This window comes from Rutidosis leptorrhynchoides, chromosome 1 (assembly GCF_046630445.1).
Source record: "Rutidosis leptorrhynchoides isolate AG116_Rl617_1_P2 chromosome 1, CSIRO_AGI_Rlap_v1, whole genome shotgun sequence".
Classification (NCBI taxonomy): Eukaryota; Viridiplantae; Streptophyta; class Magnoliopsida; order Asterales; family Asteraceae; genus Rutidosis; species Rutidosis leptorrhynchoides.
The window spans coordinates 14,906,397-14,913,163 of NC_092333.1; positions in this window are offsets into that span (position 1 = coordinate 14,906,397).

Sequence of the window (6,767 nt, forward strand, 5' to 3'; positions counted from 1 at the left end):
ATTCAAACAAGGTTTATTTTTATAATCAAGTTCTATCAATGTTTTCGTATGTTTGAAATTAAATCAATCAAGTATTATGAAATTCAATTCTCCACTAACTTTTGTCTAATCTTCGTGAATGACACTTTTATTTTTATTTATAAATAGTTTTACAAAATATTTCGAATACCGTTAAAAGAAATGATTTCTCATATCAACGTGGTCCTCATAACAGGGACTTATAACAATAACATGGTCCATAAAGGACTTTGTAACTATCTTTCAATCACATCGATAAACTTATATTGAAACCAAATACGTTCATGTAAAGTATTATATATATAATACTTTGTTAACGTTTTCAAGTTATATTTTTATAATAGACTTCCTTATTATATAAATTAAATCGTTTAACATTTTACTAACGTTTCTCAATTTATTATTCATACATATATATACATGTATACATATATATTCGCAAGTAATGTTCGTGAATCGTCGGGGATGGCCAAAGGTTAATTTAATGTATAACAATAGTTCAAAAATTTTTTGAGACTCCACATTACAGACTTTGCTTATCGTGTCGGAAATATCAATTCATATGAAGATTCAAGTTCAAATCAAGTCGAAATTTTCCGGGCCGTTACAGTACCTACCCGTTAAAGAAATTTCGTCCCGAAATTTGGCAGAGGTCGTCATGACTAATAACAAGAATGTTTTTATGACGAGTACGAGTTGTTAATTAGAGTTTTATCATCATCGGGTGATGTGGATAAAACAATTCGATTTCGAGAAGAGTACGAGTGAAGCTATTACAAAAGAGTGAAATGAGTGATTGCAGGTTTGACTTAACCGGTGACGTGGTCACAGTTGATTTCCGGAATTTAAGGGATTTAAGAGTAAATCTTTGTAATAAGATTTGGTTCTTCGATAATTAAGAAAATTAGGATCTCTATAATTAAATGTGATCATCTGCCTCGATTGCTATGTCGGATATTTCACTATAAATTAACCACTTCCGTTTCCTTTATTTTTATCACTCCTATAATTTCTTCCTTAATTCATTCTTTCAAATATTGTGAAAATGCTCAATCCAGTTCTAGTTTTGAATATTATTCTGGTCATTATAACTATCATTCTTCTTTTCCAACTGCCACCAGAAGAATCCGTTTACTTCTATTATGCCCTAGGGATTATTGTATTTCTGATCATCCCGTGTCTCTATATTGCTATTCGCATAGACATACACGGTTTATGATCTTTCTTGTTTGCTGTGATCTATTCTCCCGCTTGTATTTCACGGCTCCCTGTTTTTGTTTTCTCTGCTTTACCTTAAGTAAAGCGATCACGTCTCGGATTCGTAAATATGAAGTTCCGAATGATTCTAACATTCTAAGCAGAAAGGTACGTAATAGCACGATTTGATTTGTCAAATTACCAGAAGTTAAGGGAAAAGATAGAACTATCAAGAAAATATGTTCTTGATATGTTTAAAGTTTAGGTAGAATGTAAGAGTCGTATAACACGACACATGATGACGGTACTGTGAATCATCACGTTTCATTAGAAACTCACCATGACTTACTGTAATATAACCACGTTGATCAGGCGTCATTATATTATACTAACTCATGCATCAATTTCCAACACTACTTCAAAAACATTCATAATTTAAACCCGAATTTTTCAGAAATTTAGAAACTAAACAGTTTCTTTTATGATGAAACACAGGTAGCGCAGAGAGATAATTAATATCGGATCAGAATAGTTATGAATATATCTTCAGAGATATCAAGGATATTTATAATGAAAGATACAATGATATCTTAGAATTTCTGATATCGTTGGATGATGAAGAAAGATTTTCCGCAAGATTTTAACATGAGTACGGAGTAAGATATCCGTTGAAGGTTTCATCGGATCCAGAATTACCTGGATTCTTTGAATATATGGTATGGTCCTTGTATTTGGCCTCGGTTTCCTTCAGGGTTAACTCAATCCATTTTTTTTTAGTACCAAATTTTCTATCAAGTGTTCCTAACACTCCTTTCATTATCATCAAACTTTTGGCCGTTTAGACCATCTACAATTTTTCTGTTTCCTCTGCATCTAATGCTACCATAACTGAATCGTTGGTTATCAATCCGAGGTGGTTTCAAGTGAATTGTGTTTTTAGATGATTAAACGCTGATGATTCTATGGTGGACTATAAAAGATTCTCCGGTAACGATGACGAATGAGCAAACTTATATATCAAGGTTATGATAAGGTTGTTTCGAACGAAAAGTTTAAGGTGACTTGTTGAAGCTGTGACAAAATTGGCTAGTTTGAAGAAGAATTGCAATGTTATTTTCGGTAACAACAATGCCAAAGGAGCTAGCACAGATACGTGTTAAACGTTTACTCAGGTTTCGAGAGTTTTCTGGGTGCATAACTATATGCATCAATCTTTTCTTCCGTAGATAAAGCGCGGTTGGTTCATCCTCTCATTGAGGTGTTTTCAAAAATCATGAAATGTTTGAACGCAGATTGTAATCGTCAAGATACAAATGAGATTTAAAATGAAATCAAGTTACAAAGGATGTTTAAGATCAAATCAAGTGACAAACTTGAAGAATTGTTTAGTTTCATATGTTATAATCAATATTTTAATTCATTTTAATTGTCCAATGTTAGTAGTCCACAATTAGTAGTCCAATAATTCATATATAGTTTAATATATAATTATTCGAATTAATTAATACGTATCGTGACCCATCGTATACATGTCTCAGACTTGATCACAACCCATGGTATATATATTATTTTAGAATCAACTTCGACCCATTATATGCTAACTCGAGCATTACCGCCTATAGTGTCTTATGGTTTATTTCAAATAATATATATAGATGACGTCGATATGATATGTCAAAACATTGTATATGTGTCCCGATTTATCCGACGATATTTAAAGCGCGTAAAATAAATAATAGAAATTAAATGACGATAAGTAAAATGGCGAGAATTAAAATTGCGATAATTAAAATGTAATAAGGAATTAACAGTTAGCTAGGAACAGTTAGCTAGGATTTCGTTAGCGTGGATTCTTAACAAAATTTCTCATAGTTAATTTGTTTGTTTCTAACAAATTTTATAATGTTTTCTTCATTATGCCACTTGTTGGATTCTGGTATTTCAAAATCAAAATATGAAATTGAATTTGAAGGAAAATGGTTGTTCTTCAGTGAACGGATACATATATCTGCGGATGCAAATAGAATAGTCAATGACTGTTGAATCAGAATTGAAGAATGTACAGTGTAACTTATTAATGTGAAATCTAAATATTTCTCGGGTATTACCTACCCGTTAAAATATTCTCATCATTAACAGTTTGTACAAAAAGAATTTTTAATTACAATCTTTATGAAAATATACTTACATATATATTTTCTTCAGATGCAATCATGGATTTAATGAGTTAATATGATATTAAACTCATCAGATTTACCGTTATAACTAGGATACATAATCTCTAAAACATTAGAGATTACATAATCGCCGCGGAATATCTAATCTGAAATGAAGTTATGAATCAATACTTCATCGTTTATGGTTATTGGTATTCCTTGATATCTATGGTGCGTATGACGTTGATGCTCGTGGAATAGATTGTGATGTTGAGGCGTGTGATGTTGAGGCTCGTGTTGTTGGTGGTACGGGTGCTGATGCTGGTGGTGCTGCTGGTACTGATGGTGCTGCCGATGCTGTCTGTGATGCCTGCAGGTTGTGCATCATATTCTCCAAAGTCACTACCCGGGCGCGAAGCTCGTTGACTTCTTCTGTGATTCCGGGATGATTGGAGGTTGAAACGAGTGGATGAATAAAATTCAGGATTTGAGATATCATATAATCGTTGCGAGATATTCTGGAAATGAGGGTGAATATGGTGTTTCGGACTGGTTCACCGGTAAGTGCTTCAGGTTCTTCGCCGAGAGGTGAATTTGATTGATGGAAGGGATCGCCTTCTTCCCGTCTCCATTGATTAAGTCGGCCACGAACCCATCCCCAATTCATCCAGAATTGGTGATGACTGATTGGTTGATTCATTCCGGTTACACTGCTTTCGGAGCTCGGATGAACATCCATATCGGAATAGCTGTCGGAATCCGAAGAACTTGAACTAGCGGCGAGTTCCATTTTGTACAATTTGAATAAAGGATTTTTCGATATGAAATGATTTTCGGATCTCGGATGATATTCTGATTACATAGAATATATATATATAGTACAAAAGATCCCGTAGATTACGGAGAAATTTTCGGGAGTTGTCAGGTAAAGTATACAGTAACAGATTCGCTAAGATATGATTTAACAGATACGCTAGGATATGAATTTGTCTATACACTATCCATGCAACTAAGGCAGTAAGACGTGTCTAGACTAAGGAATGATAAGCAAGTAATTTCCGACAAGAAATGATAAGCAAACTTATAATAGGCAGCTAAGGTCGAAGTCCAGACTTGCTAAGGCATCCTAACATCTATCAGTTAGACACACTAAGGCAAGACCTGGTTCGCTAAGACCACCGCTCTGATACCAACTGAAACGACCCGTCCAAATCTATATGGACGATTCCATTACATCTGGTCCCAGTGCGAGGTACTGACGAACGACTCCAAGTAATATCTTTAAAATGAGCAAATGCACAGCGGAAGATTTCTTTAATACCTGAGAATAAACATGCTTTAAAGTGTCAACCAAAAGGTTGGTGAGTTCATAAGTTTGTCATAAATATCATTTCAATCATTTTAATAGGCCACAAGATTTCATTTAATTAAATGCGCAGGATAATCATCTGCAAAATAAAAATCATTCATACGCTGGAGCGACTGGAATTCAATAATAATGATATACATGCAACATAATTTAAGATCTCTTCAGATATCCGGTATACACAATAACACATCAGTCCTAAATACATCAGTCGTAGAATGTCATTTTATGAAATTGTGCCTATTTTGTAAAACGTTTGTAAAAGTTGCGCATGCATTCTCAGTCCCAAAAATATATTGTAAAAGAGTAAAAGGGAGCAAATGAAACTCACCTTACTGTATTCTGTAGCAAAAATACATATGACGTCATTTGAACAAAAGTAGGGTTGGCCTCGGATTCACGAACCTATATTAAGTATATATAATTATATGTTGGTCAATATTTGTCTAACGATTTTGGTCAGGTCATAGTGTACCACAATCCTAATGCTCGAGATCGATATGCAAAAGTCAACAAAAGTCATTTAATCTCAAAAGTGGCTTTCAAAATATAGTCATTTTTATAATATAACATAAATATAGTCATTTTATATATTTAAATACTTTTCTCAGATTTAAAGTAAAACATACAAGTTATTTATTAATAAATAAATAAAAATTATATTAAAAATTTATATATGATAAACATATACTTTTATATATCTAAAGTAATAAAATTTTATAAAGTTCACTTAATATCATAAAAATATAATGATATGTATTATTAATGTAATTATATTATATGTGGTAAAAATATCTTTGTATTACATATTTAATTGGTAAAATAATATTAATAATAATAATAAGTAAGAGTTGTATTATTTTGTAATGATAATATTAATTATTATTTTTCTAAAAATAATAAAAATATTTATTTACCAATGATGATAAAATGATAATTTTTAATAATAATAATAAAATGATAATAAAAATGATAGTTTTAATGTTAATGATGCTTTTAATAATAATAACGATAAAAATAATAATTTGATAGTTTTGATAAAAATATCAATTATTTTAATAATTTTAATAATAAAAATAATCATAATAATAATAATAATAGTAATAATTATTATTAAACAATAATAATAATAACGATAATAACGACGATAACGATAATGATAATGATAACGATAACGATACCGATAATCAATAATACTTTAAAATTATAGATAATTCAATTGACGATATCTTTTAATCCGTTCATCAAAACCATACAATATCTAAATGAAAAGTTCTTAATTTTTCGTTAGCTTTCCAACGACATGCATATCTTATACCTTATCTCAACCGCAGGTGTAACTAATTCGAGATTCAACATAACCTAACTAAGGGCAATATCAAAAATACAAGCATGCATAATCCTATATTCTCGAGCACTAGTCAAGGATACACTATTAATATATAAAAGTTAAGTTATGAGTGCTCACGTATCAATATTGAGATTCAATATTGCAGGAAAGTACATAGACGCAACGGAGATGATAAACACTAGGTTTGACTCACGAACAATACCCACGATCATTACCCATAACCTCCATAGCTATAACCCATAAATTCCTTAGCTCTAGCTCGCTCGGAAACTCGTTTTGAAAGTTACTTGGACAGCACCCCGTCGTAATATTTTATGTATATTATTATTTTTGTATCGTAAAATAATAATACCAATAATAACACTAAATAATACTAATAATAAGATTAATAATAATCTTAATAATAATAATAATAATAATAATAAATAAATAAATAAATAAATGTTTACGGAGTATATAGAGAGATGGATTGAGGGTGTCAAGCAGAACAAACTTCGGGCTTTTATAGCCCAGACCCGTGACCCACATCTCCACGATCGCGGAGGTGTGTGGGGGTTTTGCTCCGCGATCGCGGAGCTCTTAATTCCAGCTAACACTTGAATTTGTCCCATGCTTGTCGACATATAATTATATAATATATAATATATTTAATTAATAAAAATTAATTATATATTATATT